A 19,354-nucleotide genomic window follows, 5' to 3' on the forward strand; every position below is an offset into this window, starting at 1 on the left:
TTTAAATCTAGTCGTCTAACTAACAAATGCCTTGAAAATACGGATGTGGTGTTCAGTTTCCATTACTTATGTTGTGAGTCCTGACCCATGTCCACAAGAAGGATGCACTTTCATAAGTTACAGTTGTGGGCCAGCTTGCTATTGCTTTATTACACCCTTACGAACCAAATCGGTGCGTGAATCCAGGCCAGAGGGGGCACAATGTCGTACTGAAGACTGAACTCATACCGCGGAAGTCTTGGTGAATATGACTCGATACTGTAGTCACTGAAATAACATCACTTTGTCTCCTACCCGTGACTTTCATTTCGTTCCCCTCTCCCTTTCCGTGTGTTTCGCTTCCTTTGTCAGGCAGTGTGTATGACCACCACAAACGCACTTACCTCGTTGTTTACATTTTTTGTCCCTGATGTTGGCCGCAGCTATTGCGGAGCCCCCTGAAGACCGTGACCGGAACGAGTGCGGAGGTCGGCGCGAGCCGGGCCTCCGAGTGGCAGCTGCCAGCCGCGGGGGCGGGCGACCGCGGCGCTCCACTTGCGTGGGAGTAGGCTCGCTCGACTCGGCTACAATCGATGTCGCCGGGACGACGTGTCAGTGGAATGCGTGCCCGGGACAGGTCGCGAAATGTTCTGCAGCCGGTTCGGAAGCAAAACCAGGAGGTTTAACGCACCCTGGATTAGGTGCCAATTGGTTAGCTTCTATACAGGGGGTATCTTAATTAACAGAGGAAACTGATGATGGTAATTTCCAATAAATACGAATCGGCAAATTAGGTATTCGTGAGGTAATCACGAAGATGTCTTCAGGAGCCGACACTGATTTCAGCATGCTGTAACACCCACTTATGTTCAGTTGTTTACATTTATAAAATCGAGCACCCAGATTCTTTTCTTGTGTCTTTCAAAAGAAAACATTTTCCGTTACTGGCTGAAAAATTTTCAGTTTATTTGTTATTAGCCAATTTCGGCTGTATAGTAATTATGAAACTACCTACTCTACTGGCCATTAAAATACCTACACCACGAAGATGACGTGCAACAGACGCGAAATATAACCGTAGGGAGAAGATGCTGTGATATGCAAATTATTAGGTTTTCAGAGCATTCACACAAGGTTGGCGCCGGTGGCGACACTTACAACGTGCTGACCTGAGGAAAGTTTCCAACCGATTATTCATACACAAACAGCAGTTGACCGGCGTTGCCTGGTGAAACGTCGTTGTGATGGCTCGTGTAAGGAGGAGAAATGCGCACCATCACGTTTCCGACTTTGATAAAGGTCGCATTGTAGCCTATCGCGATTGCGGTTTATCGTATCGCGACATTGCTGCTCGTGTTGGTCGAGATCCAATGACTGTTAGCAGAATATGGAATCGGTGGATTCAGGAGGGTAATAGGAACGCCGTGCTGGATCCCAAAGGCCTCGTATCACTAGCAGTCGAGATGACAGGCATCTTATCCGCATGGCTGTAACGGATCGTGCAGCCACGGGTCGATCCCTGAGTCAACAGATGGGGACGTTTGCAAGACAACAACCATCTGCACAAACAGTTCGACGACGTTTGCAGCAGCGTGGACTATCAGCTCGGAGACCATGGCTCCGGTTACCCTTGCCGCTGCATCACAGACAGGAGCACCTGCGATGGTGTACTCAACGACGAACCGGGGTGCACGAATGGCAAAACGTCATTTTTTCGGATGAATCCAGGTTCTGTTTACAGCATCATGATGGGCACACCCGTGGTTGACGACATCGCGGTGAACGCACATTAGAAGACAGTATTCGTCATCGCCATACTGGTATGGGGTACCATTGGTTACACGTCTCGGTCACCTCTAGTTCACATTGACGGCTCTTTCAACAGTGGACGTTACATTTCAGATATGTTACGATCCGTGGCTCTAACTTTCATTCGATCCCTCCGAAACCCTACATTTCAGCAGGATAATGCAGGACCGCATGTTGCAGGTCCTGTACGGGCCTTTCTGCGTACAGAAAATTTTCGACTGCTGCCCCCGCCAGCAAATTCTCCAGATCTCTCACCAATTGAAAACGTCTGGTCAATGGTGACCGAGCATCTGGCTCGTCACAATACGCCAGTCACTACTCTTGATGAACTGTGGCATCGTGTTGAAGCTGCATGGGCAGCTGTACCTGTACACGTCATCCAAGCTCTGTTTGACTCAATGCTCAGGTGTATTACGGCCAGAGGTGGTTGTTCTGGGTACTGATTTCTCAGGGCCTATGCACCCAAATTGCGTGAAAATGTAATCACGTGTCAGTTCTAGTATAATATATTTGTCCAATGAATATAGTTTATCATCTGCATTTCAACTTGGTGTAGCAATTTTAATGGCCAGTAGTGTATAAACCAGGCCAACACAGAAAGAATAAGCACGTTACTTGCACAATAGATCCAAAAATCTGAAAATAATACCGAATGGCAGAGTCGTGAATTCTTTTTATTAATAAGGGGCAGTCAAATTAAAACGAGACACATGGAAGAAAGTAAGTGAACTGTTTATTATTTCAAAAGTAATCGCTGTAACTGACAAATGCAATAAATGATAAGCACTGTGAGACAACATGGTCAGCGTCTTCACAAAAATGTTTGCGATTGCCTGCGGAACCGTGAATGTAAACAGGCGTGCACATATTCGTCGAAAGCGAACCGGAGGCCATGTATGTCTTTCTTCAGGGCTCCAAAAATACAGAAGCCTCATGGTGGAGACCGGGACTGTCTGGAAGATGCGGGCCCACATGTTGCCAAGGCCGTTCGAATACGTTACCGAGCGGTGAACCCAGTGCTCAGCACACAGGATTCGCGTTCGGTAGGACGACGACTCAAGCCCACATCCAGCCACCATGATTTAGGTTTCCCATGATTCCCTAAATCGTGGCAAATACCGGGATGGTTCCTTCGAAAGGCCTTCCCTAAGTCGAGCTTGCGCCCCGTCTCTAATGACCTCGTTGTCGACGGGACGTTAAACACAAATCTTCTCCTCCTCGAGTACGTTGCAGAAGTTTCGCTTGTAAGCCCTTACCCATCCACCATACAGATCCAATCTCTCCTCACGCGATTTCCATATTTGTGGAGCCCTGAAACAAGACATTTGTGACCGTCGATTTGCTTATTACGGAGAGGTGCACCCTTAGGTACAATCATTGATACATAGGCAACCACAAACATTTTCCCATGAAGGCATTTTCCGTCTTGTCTCCCAGTGGAAATAATGTATTAACAGCTGTGGCGATACTTTACCCCTAATATACACAGATTGTCACTATGCAACATGACGCAACAAATGCGCTGGCCGGTGTGGCCGAGCGGTTCTAGGCGCTACAGTCTGGAACCGACCGACCGCTACGGTCGTAGGTTCGAATCCTGACTCGGGCATGGATGTGTGTAATGTCCTTAGGTTAGTTAGCTTTAAGTAGTTCTGAGTTCTAGGGGACTGATGACATCAGCAGTTAAGTCCCATAGTGCGCAGAGCCATTTGAGCCATTTGACCAACAAATGCGACGTATGCAGTAACCCATCAGCCCTCCTGTGGAACCATACATACATTAACATGATCCGTATCGAATGTGAAAGAAAATTTTATGGCACATGTGGGAGAACTACGTGCAAAACAGCTGAAGTACGTGTGTGACACTGAACAACTGATAAACTGCACTAATCTACAAATTAACCTCAACATATTCTCTTGATACATCAATGTACATACTGAAGTAAAATCAGCTATTCTAAGGTATTAAAAAAATCCCGCGAAACACACTACATGTGTACATCTGCAATGTATACCAGGCACCTCAAGCTCAGAACAAAATAAACCTAGCAGCAGGAATGTAAAACGTACAATACATGTAATGAGAATTATAAAACACTACATATACGTCGATTTCTGTCATCGATGTTGAAGAAAACACCATTCATCGTAAGTAGGTGTCACGGACAATGAATCTATGAATTCACAGCAATGTAAGTAAGGCGGGGAAAGGAAATCATGAAGGAGTATACGTTGTCATAGCTGCTTCATTTTGTGATTGAAGTGGATTTCCTTTTTCCTTTTTATTTTGTAAAAAAACCTAGCGTAATGTTTGTTTACTATTATTCAATACAAAAAGTTCTTTCACCATTTGCACATGGAATAATAGGTGTTGCTGCTATACCATTTAACAAAATTGAATTATTAGATTCACTGTCATAACTAGTTAAACTTTTTCCAAAACTGTGAACTTGCCACGTTCAGCTGTAGCTGTTTCTTTTATTCCGGTGGTTAGCAATATCACTCCTACGGCTTTTAACAAGGTTTACGTCAGAATTACGAGATACCTTATGTATAAAATGAATATTTCTCTAATTTCCATTACAATTAGGGCCTATTTTGTATTTGAGTCGCTGGAGCCCCAAAAGATTGCTGTTTCTGCTCATGTGCAAATAATGGATTGTAATCCATTGATTGAACGGAGTTGCCATGGAATCAGAGGAGCTAAGACCACAGGAAAACGAAAATCACTATAACGGTGTTAAAATCAAAACTACACACAATATGGTTTCTACACAGCCGAGAAAAATACGACACTCTCTAGGATAACGTAATTTTTTGATTGATTCAAATGGCTCTGAACACTATGCGACTTAGCTTCTGAGGTCATCAGTCGCCTGAAACTTAGAACTAATTAAACCTAACTAACCTAAGGGCATCATACACATTCATGCCCGAGGCAGGATTCGAACCTGCGACCGTAGCAGTCGCTCGGTTGCAGACTGTAGCGCCCAGAACCGCACGGCCACTCCGGCCGGCAATTTTATTGACAAATGAGGTGATAGGTAGTTCATCTTTTTTAGGAGTACATGATAACATGATTAATTGAGTTCTGTAATAAATTTTTTATGCTAAAAGCTGAATACTCAGTTCAAGAATCGAAAGAGAAGGACGTGGGCTTGAAAAAGGCTCGGAGATACACGCAGATTTCAGTTAGATTACTACATGGTCAAGCAGATTCCGAAATCAGATATCGAATTGTAAGGGATACTCGGGAGCGGATACCGACTCAGGTCATAATTTAGCAATGACGAAGAGTAGGCTGTAGTGAGGAAGAATGGGTGCGCAAAGAAGTGGAATGCGGAGGCACTAAGAAATGAAGTTCTCTGTGGCTGTAGACACTGCCATAATGAGCAGTTCAGATGAAGAGCAATGAATATCTTTAAAGAGGACAATCACAGAAGTGGAGAGAAACACATCGGTACAAGGAAGGTAACTGCGAAGAAATCACGGGTAACACAAGAAATACTTCGGTTGATCGTACGAAAATTTTCAGGGAAATTAAGGAATACAGAAATACAAGCCACATAGAAACGAAAGAAATGGAAAGTGCAGAGAAGCTAAGGCGACCTGGTTATATGCAAAATTGCAGAAAATCGGAAAAAAATGGTTTCGGAAGGACTGACTCAGCATACAGAAAATTAAAACAACATTCTCTGAAATTAAAAGCAAGGGCAGTAACATTAAGATTCAAATGGGAATTACACTGTTAAATGCTGAAGAGGGAGTGGATAGGTGGTCTCTATGAGGGGATACCTTACCTGATGATGTGACAGTAGAAGAAACAGGAGTCGATAGGGATGAGATAGAGGATCCAGTAGAGCTCTGGATGACTTAAAATCAAATAAGGTAGGTGGACGGGCAGCATTACATTGGAATTTCTAAAATAATTGGGGGAAGTGGCAACAAAACGATTATTCACGTTGGTATGTAGAATGTATGAAACTGGCGATGAACCTTCATACTTTGGGAAAAACATCATCCACACAATTCCGAAGATATCAAGAGGTGGCAGGTGCGAGAATTATCGCATAACAAGCATAAGAGCTCACGCATCCTACTTGTTGACAAGGATAATGTACAGAAGAATGGAAAATAAAATCGAGGATCTGTTAAATGATTATCAGTTTCGCTTTAGGAAATGTGAAATGATTATCAGTTTCGCTTTAGGAAATGTGAAGACACCACAGACGTAGTTCTGCGTTGCGGCTGATAATAAAAGCAAGAAGACCTGCAGAAAGCGTTTGAAAATGTCAAACGGTGCAAAATTTTTGCCACCCTGAGAAAAATAGTACTAACCTGTAGGGAAAGACGGGTAGTATAGACTATGTACAAGAACCAAGAGGGAAAAACAAGAGTGGAAGACCAAGAACGAAGTGCACGGATTAAAAAGGGTGTACGAAAAGGATGTAGTCTCTCGCCCGTGCTGTTCGTTCTATACGTCGAAGAAGCAATGAAGGAAATGAAAGAAGGGTTCAATAGTGAGATTAATATTCAAAGTGAAAGGATATCAATGTTGAGATTCGCTGATTTCATTGACACCCTCTGTGTAAATGAAGAAGAATTACAGAATGACTATAGAATATGGACTGAGAATAAATCAGAGAAGGACCAAAGTGATGAAAGTAGCAGAAATAAGAACAGCGAGAAATCTAACATCATAATTGGTTCAAAATATGGTTCAAATGGCTCTGAGCACTACGCGACTTAACTTCTGAGAACTTAGAACTAATTAAACCTAACTAACCTAAGGACATCACACATCCATGTCCGAGGCAAGATTCGAACCTGCGACCGTAGCGGTCACTCAGTTCCAGACTGTAGCGCCTAGAACCGCACAGCCGCTCCGGCCGGCTCATAATTGGTGATCACGAAGTACGTGAAGGGATTCTGCTATCTAAGCAGCAAAATAATCCAAGTCTGAAGGAGCAAGTAGGACATAAAAGGTGGAATAGCACTGGAAAAAAGGACATTCTTGGCCAGGAGAAGTCTACTGGTGTCAAACATAAGTCTTAATTTGAGGAAGAAATTTCTGAGAACGCCCTTATGGAGCATAGAACAGTGCATCAGTGAGACATGGGCTGTAGACAACTGGAAGCGAAGAGAATCGAATAATTTGAGATGTGGTGCTACAAAAGAATGTTGAAAATTACGTGGACTAATAAATCAAGGAATGAAGAGGTTTCCAGCAGAGTAGTTGAGGAAAGGAATATATGAAAAACACTGACAAGAAGAAGGGGCAGGATGATAGAACATCTGATTAGACATTAGGGAATAACCCCCGTGGTCCTAAAGAAAGCTGTAGAGGGTAAATACTGTAGACGAAGACAGAGAGTGGGATAAATCCAGTAAATAATTGAGGACGTAGGTTGCAAGTGCTGCTCTCTGATGAAGAGATTAGCACCGGAGAGGAATTCATGGCGGGTCACGTCAAACCAGTTAAAAGAGTCTTGACCAAATAAAAATGGTAACAAATTCCGACCAAATGAAATACCCCAGGCATGGTCGGATGGAAGAAATCACGAAGGTGCCGAATGGCACCCTGTGATTGATTGTCTAAAACATCTTTCGCCTTTCGCTGCAATTCAGCAATGGTTCTTGCGGACCCTAGTGAACGAATAAGTTCCGGCTTCATGTCCCACACGCGTTCAGTTGGTTAGAGAACTGGTGATGTTGCCGACCAGGGCAGTTGTACACCAGAAAGGACACGTTAAGTCGCAGCAGTCATATGTGAAAGTGCATGTCCTTCTGATAAAGCATGCCTTATTCCTGCCGAAGAAGTGGCGGTAGCAGGGGGATAACAGACTTCGAATTCTAGCAAGCACAGGCTACTTTACCTTGGAAAACACCAAATGCGACCGCGGGTTTTAACTAATGGCCACCTACACTATGAAGTCTGTACTTGTGTGTCGTGGGCGAATGCACTCTGGAATGGGCGCCTCACCAGATTCACGTCATACACGTATACGTGTATCACTCGTATACACACAGAAGCTACTCTCATCACTGAAGACAACATACCACTATTCTACTCTCTAGTCAATTCCTTGACGACACCAGAGTAGTCACACTCGGCCGTGTCGTGGAGTCAGTGATAGAATGAGGAGGTGCGCATGTGATATTAATCCTGCTGCAAGCCGGTGGTTCTCAATGGTACCTGATGACACAGACTGTGCGACACGAGACTGGACTTCCTCCGTGGATGATGTCAGACTGGCAACCGTTACACAGTGCCTCGATCTTGACGTGTGGCTGTAGCACGCGGACGCCTGGAACCGGGTCTATGGGTGTGGAAATGTTTCACAGACCACTGTTGAAAACAGTGACACACTACCGATACATTGCACCCAGCTTGTATATCGACCTGTCGATACATCCAGCACAATGAGATCCTACTGAGATGACTGAAGCTGTTCAATAGGAGTATGTACACGTGGGTGGGGCATGGTTGTACCCTATAATGAGAGTTGCAAACAATGTTCACCTCTAAACTCAACACTGTTATTATCTGCAGGGTGTAAAATCACGCCGTCTGAGCGCCATCGGCCGGCCGCGGTGGTCTAGCGGTTCTAGGCGCTCAGTCCGGAGCCGCGCGACTGCTACGGTCGCAGGTTCGAATCCTGCCTCGTGCATGGATGTGTGTGATGTCCTTAGGTTAGTTAGGTTTAAGTAGTTCTAAGTTCTAGGGGACTGATGACCATAGATGTTAAGTCCCATAGTGCTCAGAGCCATTTGAACCATTTTTTTGAGCGCCATTTGCTCGCCGATGACAGTGACAAAAGAGTCACTGTGACTGAAAAGCCTCAGTATTCACATGTTATACCACAATGCCACAGAAGGTGTTACATGCTTTTTCTTCGGTAGGGACAATTTCTGAAATAGAAACCAAATACAAAAACTTGGACCACACGAAAAAAGCTGATAGGTAAATGCAAGTTGAAAGATCAATACGGAAATGGGCGGATAGTAGGTAAATGCAAGTTAAAAGATCAATACGGAAATGGGCGGATAATTTCAAGGAATTTTGTATAGTGGCCACAAGTGTCTGTTATGTTAGAAACAAATTTTAATACTTAAAAATTTAGGTTATTATGAACAAAAGCCATTCATTCTGAAGCAATAGATTACGAATATATCGAGTGGTCATAATAAATCGATGAATTGCGAAAAGAGCGGAGATTTTAATAGAAATATGTCAAACTAGTTAATATAAATGTATTTTAAATTTAACCTTTTTCATTGTCTAATTGTGCTCAGATTGCACCGATGGTCCACTGAAATTGTGGGAGATGCACAAGGGGCTACCGGCACATTTTGCTGCCGATGCAAGACGACAAATAACGCGGTACTTTTGTCAGAGACAGACAAGCCGAAAAGGGCCTGCACCTTGGGTTCAAAGATCATCGAAACTGAATATTCTTCGATTTTTATGACTGGAGCATCACAGAAATGAAGTGTAGGCATGCTACTTGATCCCGTTGAATAATTGAAGCAGCAGACTGTACAATCTAGTTAAGATTTACTAGATAATTCCGTGGTGTTTGGAAGAATTCATAACTAACTGCAGTTGGGAGTGTTGCACCGTATCCAGATGCGAGGAAGCCATGTGGAACACGTCCTTTAACAGATACGAGTGTACAAGAAATTTTAGGGTATAATGTGGCGAAGGACTATTGTATTTATTATTAAGATAGACTTTGGGTAAAACCAGAGTCTGATTAGAAACGGATGCAGTCAAAAAGTTTATATTTAAAATGCATTTGTACTGACTAGGACAACGAAACGAAATAAACTCATAAAATAATCGTGTGATGTTATTGGCCAAGAGACCCCATCTGGGGTTGTTCGCACGCCTGATGCAAGTCTTTTTATTAGACGCTACAAAGAAGATCAGATAATGGCGGGTCGGGCATTTCCTTCGGTCGGGGACCGGGTGTTGTATTGTCCTTACTTTCGTATCGTATATTAAATCCCTACGGATGATCTGCTGGGACAATGTTCACAGGTAGGTGCAGGTCCGTCGTAAAGGGACGGATTCCACGTCATTACTGAGCAAAACGGAACGCAGTGCATTCGAGAGAAATCGGAACAGATGGAAATCGATAGCGCCAAGTCCGGAGAATTTCCCACTAAGCTTTTGAATGGCTTCCTTCGCGACGTGAGGGCGGTATTGTGTTGCATAAGAACCCCATGTTGCCGAACAGTTAGTTTTTGATGGGTAGCGTTATTAAGTTGTTGTATTCCGCATTCACTGTTTGGTTCCGACGAAGCAGTTCGTGGTGGGTTCTATATTTCTTTCAAGTCGAACTTGCCGTCATTGAATCGTTTAAACCAATTTTGATCCGTCCTAAGACGTGTCTCTTATTCCTCAAACACGTCACAAATCTCTGGAGAAGCTTTCGTGGCTTTGGCAGCTTGATTAAACGCAAAAAGCAGAAGGTGTCGAACGTCCTAGGATATACGGTCCAGTTCTATAGTTTTACCCCTGCCGGTTTTCGCTATTAACTATGATTCATCCTATATGTTATGAACAAAAATCATTTCAAGAATTTTAGGCCTAACCTGAATGGAACTTCAGAGAACATCACAAAAAACATATCTTGAAACTTTTTAAGTCGTATTTTTAATTTATTTTTGGTAACCAGTTTTGTTTTAGCAATCTTCGGATCAAAATATAAGGCGAGACGGGCGTGGGTGAGACGTGTAAGGTAAACAACTTTTAAAACTGTTTATGTTGTGTAGCCGACAGCTGCTTGCAACAGGGATTATTGCATTAATGAAACCAACTCTACCATCTACCATATCGTCATTTGTAGATGGGACAACCGAAACCAGTCGCCATAGAAAAATCATTTGGTCTTTTTGACATATCGGTTTTAATTATCACATCAGTCACAATTACTGAAATTAGAATTTTAGCTTTCAAAAGAGTTGCCATTTGTGGCAGTTAGGGGTTAATCTGTTGTCTGAAAGGTACCTGCTGATGTCACTGACTACACTATTGATTATCTCATTTACATTACTTTTCACGTCTTTCACAATAACGTTTACGTCGTCTGCAAAGCATTCGGCATCTACGTTTCATCCTCAGACCTATTGAAAAGCTCAACAGTTCATGCACTGAATAAATTACTTTCAGTTAAAAGTCACATCAGTTGAGGTACAAATCTCTAGCTTTTGGCAGCTGTCACTGCCATTTATAGGAATCAAAACTAATGAATAAGCAGAATCCCACAGCACAGAACACATGCAACCACAGACCAATACATATTCATGGTTTTTAGCTAAAACTGGCTTCAGCGTGAATGAACAACACAGTGCTTTACTAAGTGTGGTGCTACCGAAGGTGGTATTGTAATACAATAAAGAAATGAGTAAAAATGGGGTTCAGTCAATTCAAAATGTAGTGTTTATGACTGAAACCTCTTATAACCCTATCATCTAATGTTACAAACTTTCTCTGAGGGAAATACATTCATGAAAAACCGATTTGTAATTAATGTAGGAGGAATATCCTAGTAAATGTCTGCTTAGCTGGGTGGTTACGTGTTTGCCTCCCATGCAGTGGACCCGGATTCGATTCCCTGCTGCGTCGGAGATATTCTTCGCTCGTGGAGTGGGTGTTGCGTTGTTTTCATCATTTCATCTTCTTCACCGGCACGCCGGTCGCCCAATGTGGTGCCGACTGCAATAAGACTAGCTCTCGGCGGTCGAGCTTCTCCGGATAGGGCCTCCCTTGCGGCAATGCCATACGATCATTTCATTTCATATTTTATCCCAGTAAATGTACGAGGGCGTGCTGAGAGGTTATGCCTCAGAATTTTTATGTGAAAACTCTTTAAATTTTTTTATATAGAACAAACTTCGTTAAAATTCTACAGCTGTATTCCTCAAGTCTACGTATTTATTTCTCAACACAGTCGCCTTGGCGACGAACACATTTCTCCCGACGAGAGACCAGTTTGTTCGATATAGTCACTGTAGAGTGTATGAGTTCGTTGATGGAGACACAACCTTATCTCTGTTTGCATCTCTTCATCACTATCAGAGTGAATTCCTGAAAGGTATTCTTTAAATTTTACAAACTCATGACAAATGGTCGGTGCCAAGTCGGTAATGTATGGAGGATGATCGATGACGGTGAACCTAGGGCGCTTGATCGTCGCAGATGTCGAAACACCCGTCTGTGGTCTGGCATTGTTATGGTGAAGGGTGCTTCATATATGGACGAAGTTTTCTGCACTCGAAAACTCGATTACAGCACTGTTTCTCACGCACATGTAAGTTATACAGCGCCATGTTACACAATTCACAGTCTTCTAGCGGCAGAGGATTGCAACAGAGGGTTGTAAATTGCGTTAGAGAATAGCGAAAGTCGAATGACTATTATGCATGGCATGTAATACCTCGATATTTATAAGAGAATAAAAAATTCAGAGGCACCACTTTTCAGCAGGCCCCCGTAGTTTGAGACCATTGATGTGTCAGCAGAGCATGGAATTCAACTTTTACACAACGACACAAGCTCAGCACAACAGGCTGTGGAGTGGTAGGACTGGGCCAAGTGACGCATCAGGCAATCACCATCTACAGTTGCACTGAACATTTATTTGGCACATTGAAACAAGACAAATAACAAATAAAACCATCAAAACATTTTTAAAATTACCATTTAGGCGAGAGCAAGTTACTTCCAAATTTAAACATCCATAAACCACGGCACTTATGGCCTATTAAACATTTAGTGAAATGAGTTCAAATTATTGGTTCAAAAACTATGATCCACATGAAGAAAAATTTACTGAAATTTAACGAGAAAATGTACTCTTTCGTTACTGCAGTGATTGGAATTACCAAAATAATTCAGAGTACAGGTAACAACAAATCAGAATTAGTTACCCTATCCACATACTGTCATTGAAGGAATTCTTGTACTTTCATTAATGGAATCAGTTTCAAACTATTTAAACACACAGTAACAACTGGCCTCTCAGTAATTTGCGAGAATTTATGAAACTACTCGTTTAGAATTAGACACGTGTCTCTCAAACACACTATCACTTCAGATAGAAACGTAACAGTAATGTTACTGCAATTAGCAGCAAAATATATTCAGGAAAAATCTTATCCACGTATATCTATAGCAATTGGCCAGCTTAACTCCGTCATGTGATACAAATACAATAACCACACGGCACTTAGGCAAGAACCAGCCAATCTGTTTTCAATAGCGGTTAATACTGGCAGTAGCAATCTACAAACAGAATGTATCAGCACTCCACGCCCTAGTAAATGTTAATTATCACGCCACATACAGCTCTCACTAGAACCTTTCGTACTCAGCTAGTTGAAATTAACACATTCGAGGACAGACTCAGTAGGAGTAGCAACGGCAGGGCAAGAAAATGAAGTCAACAGCACTGAACCCAGTAGTCGATTTCGGCTACAATTTACAGCACAAGCGAGATCATCACCCTCTTGCTTGTTCGACGAAGCCAGCCACCGCAGATCCCAGTGCCAGGAGACATGCAGGAAGCGAAATACACCAACGGCTTCCCAGCAACGTGACTGCTTCTACGCCAGCGATATTTGCCACGTCGCCGTCACCCAGGTGAACAGCCCCTTTGAGATGTGCTCTTCCTGCTGCCTAGCACGTCACCTGTTCTGACCGCTAGACTTCGCAAACGACGTTACTGGTAGGCGTCCCAAAGCAAAATTCTCGCTACTTGCTAGGGCTTACCCCTTGCTCCCCGATCGGCCGGGCAGGTAGCGCCACCGAGCGCTCTGCGCACACCACCGGAAAGATGACCCATACCGGCGCGGGAATATCGCTGATCGAGACACACGGCTCAACCATGTTTGTGAAGTATCAGTTGCCTAAATATACTGATGAATCATAAGATTTTGAAATTGACTCCCGCCTCGTGGTGTTAAGGCGTGTGACGCGATAAGGAAAGTAGAGAAAAGACGACTGGAACGACACGGATCACAGATCGGGAAACCGTCTGACCCTAGCGAGTTTGACTAAAAGCGGATTTAGCGGCCCAGCGCTTGGGAGCGAGCATCTCGGAAAGGGAAGTGGCGAAGGTAGTCGACTGTTCATGTGGTACTGTCGTAAGCATTTATGAAAAGCTGGTGAAGAACTTTCAAAATGTGGCATCTTAGATCGATACCATCCTCACCAGCGTCCCACAGTTGGCAACGGAAAAGCACGTTTCCGACTGATACCGACAGCAGTTGCACGGGGATCCGGCAGAAACAATGATGCGCGCCCTCTGAGTTGTGCATTCAGCGACTCCGACTACGCCCTCTGCCGCCGCAATACAAGCTGACGCCCAACCTCAGTGGCACTCTTCGACAGCCTTCAGTCTTAGCCGTCGATAGTTCGACCGGGCATTAGTAGCTGGACTTCACACTTCCCGACACTCTTTGGTTTGCTTCTTGTAATAGCTGGACTTTAATGCTGTTTGTTCTTTTGTGAGTTCGTTCGAAACGCTTGGAGAAAACTTGTATAACGTATGTAAAATTTCTGTTTACTCTGTTTATGTATTCACTAATCATTTCTGCTCCTGCCCACCTTCCCTACTACGACAGCTGCTGCACCGTACTGTAGCTCACCTCTCCTTACCATTGTGTACGAAGTTGTACACATCAGAACCCACGAGTAGGCGACGAGGTGGACATCCATGCCTCATTACAAAACGAGCAGGTCGAAGACTTGCCGGCTCTGTAAAGTAGGATAGGCTGCGGTCTTTGGCAGTTCTGACCATAGAGTACACTGATGGGGCAGGCGCAGGTGTTCAGGAAAACAAATTTCAGCACAAACCTTTTAACAATAGGCTCTGACGCAGACGACTTGTATGTTTTCGCAGTCTCACCCAATGACAAAGTCAAATTCTGACTGCATGTGGCACGTGTTCGTAGAGATTTGACCGTTGCTCAATGGAAACGTGTCATCTGGTCGGGCGAGAAACGCTTCTTGTTATGCCACGTTCATTTTAATGTCTGGATACCTCATCATCGAGGCAAACGGTTGTTCGAAACATGCACCATGCCACGGTTGAGGCGGTATTACGCATTGGGGACCATTCACTCTATCTTCAGTGGAAACTGTGGTAGAAATCGAAGCCATCATGATAGGTGTTGGCGAGGAAAACACTGTTGTGGACCATCTGCATCCCTTCATGCTTGATGTCTTATCGTACAATGACGGCATCTTCCACCAATATAACTGTTCGTGTCACAAGACGAGAATAATACTACAATAGAGTGAAGAGCACGGTAGTGACAACACGTTGAAGCCCTAGTGACCAAATTGGCGTGATCGTGACAAAATAAAACACTTACATCCATCCTTATGATTTTATTTTTTGTTGTTGCTACAAGTATCAATGGTTCAATCCACCATCTTCAGGCCTGTAAACATAAAACAGTAACGACAGCATTACCAACTTATCAATCAAGTTATATAGAAACAGTTTAAAACAGAATGAGGATGGCTAGACACTGCAAGTGTCTAGTACTGTCTAGCCATTGTTTCTCATTTTCTGTGTAACTTGATTGATAAGTTGATAATGTTATCGTTACTGTTTTATGCATTCAGACCTGAAGATGGCGAATTGAACCATTGATACTGGTTGCAACAAAATCAAATCAAATCATAAGGACGGCTGTGTGTGTTTTATTTTGCCACAATAGTAAACGGCCGTCGTCCCAAAGACCTCCTGCCAAAAGGATGGACATACAAAAAATTTGCTTGATATGAATATTATGGAACACTTTTTGGAAGCAGTCGGGGTCAGTTCGGCGCCCACATATCTCATGCCTTAAATTACGGGAATGGCGTGACCTGTAAGTATAAATCTGATGCCAGACACCGGAAAACGACCAACGACTTATCTAATCCATGCCATGCGGAATCAGTGCTGTAGTGCATTCTAAAGATGGACCAGCACGCTATTTAGGAGGTGGTCATGAGTTTGGATGTAAAACAGCCTTGTCTTTGAAAAAACTGATACATGTATGACATTGACACCGCTAAACGCCCATTTTAAATAATCGTGGATTTAGAAAAAAAAACTCTTTATTAGCTGAGACTGTAAATGTAATTTTTATTAATAATTAGTTTGGACTAAATTAATCAGCCTTCCTCAGGTCACAAAATTTGTTTATGTACATCAACAGTTGGCGGGACACGTCACCATAATTTTGTTTAAATTGCATTGCTTATTATAGCATTCAAGTTTGTGAAATCGTAAGCTTTCGCTTTGCTAGGACTTACTTCATTACTCATTTCCAAGCAAATTAGCGTGTAGCTCTATTGTATGTCTTGATGATTATGTAAAATATCCGGAAGGTAAAATAGTCTGGGCGGGGACTATTCACGAAGATGTTGTAACCAAGGGAAACAAAAATGGCGTTTTGCGGGTCGGAGCGTTGAATGTTGGAATCGCGCAAACAGGTTTCACACTTTAAAAAGAGAAATGGTTAGGTTGAATGTACCGGGTGATCAGAAAGTCACTATAAATTTGAAAACTTAATAAATCACGGAATAATATAGATAAAGGGGTAAAAATTGACACACATGCTTGGAATGACATGGGGTTTTATTAGAACAAAAAAAAAAAAAAAAAAAAGAGAAAAAAAATTGCTAGACGCGTGAAAGATCTCTTGCGCGCGTCGTTTGGTGATGATCGTGTGCTCAGCCGCCACTTTCATCATGCTTGACCTCTCAAGTCCCCAGACCTCAGTCCATGCGATTATTGGGTTTGGGGTTACCTGAAGTCGCAAGTGTATCGTGATCGACCGACATGTCTAGGGATGCTGAAAGACAACATCCGACGACAGTTCCCCACCATAACTCAGGACGTGCTTTAGAGTGTTGTTCACAACATTATTCCTCGACTACAGCTATTGTTGAGGAATGATGATGGACATATTGAGCATCTCCTGTAAAGAACATCATCTTTGCTTTGTCTCACTTTATTATGCTAATTATTGCTATTCTGATCAGATGAAGTGCCATCTGTCGGACATTTTTTGAACTTTTGTATTTTTTTGGTTCTAATAAAACCCCATGTCATCCCAAGCATGTGTGTCAATTTTTACCTCTCTATCTACATTATTCCGTCATTTATTCAGTTTTCAAACTTATACTGACTTTTTTATCACCCGGTAGGGGTGGTGGTAATCAGTGAAGTGCCGCGGCAGGAAGCACAGGACATGTGGTGGGGAGAGTAAAGTGTTATAAGTAGAAAATAATTAGCAGTAATGCAGGAGTTGTCCAAATACGGAATAGGAAAGTAAGAATGCAGTCAAACTATTTTGAACGACGAAGTAAACAAATTATCACAGCCAAGGTATATACGAGGCGAACTGCTGCCACAAGAGTAAAAGTTTATTCATCTAAAAGGTACGCAGATGATGAAAATATTGAAAGCATGCATGATCAGATGAAAGAACTTATTCAGATATGAAGGACAAATATTTAAACCTAAGGGGACTCGACTTCGATAGTAAAAAAAGGAAGAGAAGGAAAAATTTTAGAAAAAGGACTGTAGGAAAGGGATGAAAGAGGAAGTCGCCTTGTACATTTTTTCGCAGAACATAATTTAAACATTGCAAACACTTGGTTTAAGAATCATAAAAGACAGGTAAACACGTCGAAGAGACATAGAGACTAGAAGTTTTCAGATAGATTGTATAGCGGTAATACAGAGATTTAGAAACGTGCAAAACTTTTCCAGGGGAAGTTGTGACTCTGACCTTCTTCACTGGAAGAAGGAAAAATAAGCACATATATACGAATGGGTTGTTTTGAGAGATGAAATAGTGCAAGCCAAAGAGGATCAAGTAGACAAAAAGACCCAATAGAAATCTTTTGATTACAAACGAGATACTTAATTAGGCTGACGAAAGGAGAAAACTTACAAACGCAGCAGGAAAAAAGGCAAAAGTGAATACGGACTTGGGCCGTGCCTGCTTCTGTGGGGGCGCGCGCTCTATCCTACTGGCGCGACTTGTGCGTGTGTACAGTTGATTCTGTCCCTCGTGGTATCATCTTAGCTCGGTTATGTATTCACTGTGGGGCTGTGTGCTAGGGAGTGGAGTTGAGCCTTGGAGTTGGACGGGTGAGCCTAAGTACCAGGCGTCATGGTAATTGCACCGAGTTGAAACAGCTGACAGTTGGGCCATGGGGACCCGCGTGTACCTGCAGCGTTGACCGTTGCTGCCGACGAGTTTAGCGGGCAAGGAGTGGCTCTCGTTACGCGAAACATCGTTATGAAGCGCATCAGCTAACTGTGGTGTGCTAAATACGCCGAGATGTGTTGAACAGCATCGAGCAGGAGGGCAGTATTATCCGGTGTCTACATGGAGTCCTGACGTTATTGACCTCCTTGGCATCTACACTACTGGCCATTCAAAATTGCTACACCACGAAGATGACGTGCTAGAGACGCGTAATTTAACCGACAGGAAGAAGATGCTGTGATATGCAAATGATTAGCTTTTCAGAGCATTCACACAAGGTTGGCTCCGGCGACGACGCCTACAACGTGCTGACATGAGGAAAGTTTCCAACCGATTTCTCATACACAAACAGCAGTTGACCGACGTTGCCTGGTGAAACGTTGTTGTGATGCCTCGTGTAATGAGGAGAAATGCTTTGATAAAGGTCAGATTGTAGCCTATCGCGATTGCGGTTTATCGTATCGCGACATTGCTGCTCGCGTTGGTCGAGATCCAATGACTGTTTGCAGAATATGGCATCGGTGGGTTCCGGAGGGTAATACGGAACGCCGTGCTGGATCCCAACGGTCTCGTATCACTAGCAGTCGAGATGACAGGCATCTTATCCGCATGGCTGTAACGGATCGTGCAGCCACGTCTCGATCCCTGAGTCAACAGATGGGGACGTTTGCAAGACAACAACCATTTGCACCAACAGTTCGACGACGTTTGCAGCAGCATGGACTATCAGCTCGGAGATCATGACTGCGGTTACCCTTGACGCTGGATCACAGACAAGAGCGCCTGCGATGGTGTACTCAACGACGAACCTGGGTGCACGAATGGCAAAACGTCATTTTTTCGGATGAATCCAGGTTCTGTTTACAGCATCATGATGGTCGCATCCGTGTTTGGCGACATCGAGGTGAATGCACATTGGAAGCGTGTATTAGTAATCGCCATACTGGTGTATCACCCGGCGTGATTGTATGGGGTGCCATTGGTTACTCGTCTCGGTCACCTCTTGTTCGCATTGACGGCACTTTGAACAGTGGACGTTACATTTCAGATGTGTTACGACACGTCGCTCTACCCTTCATTCGATCCCTGCGAAACCCTACATTTCAGCAGGATAATGCACGACCGCATGTCCTGTATGGGCCTTTCTGGGTACAGAAAATGTTCGACTGCTGCCCTGGCCAGCACATTCTCCAGATCTCTCACCAATTAAAAAGTCTTGTCAATGGTGGCCGAGCAACTGGCTCGTCACAATACGGCAGTCACTACTCTTGATG

The sequence above is a fragment of the Schistocerca americana genome, chromosome 6 (genome assembly GCF_021461395.2).
Source record: "Schistocerca americana isolate TAMUIC-IGC-003095 chromosome 6, iqSchAmer2.1, whole genome shotgun sequence".
Lineage (NCBI taxonomy): Eukaryota > Metazoa > Arthropoda > Insecta > Orthoptera > Acrididae > Schistocerca > Schistocerca americana.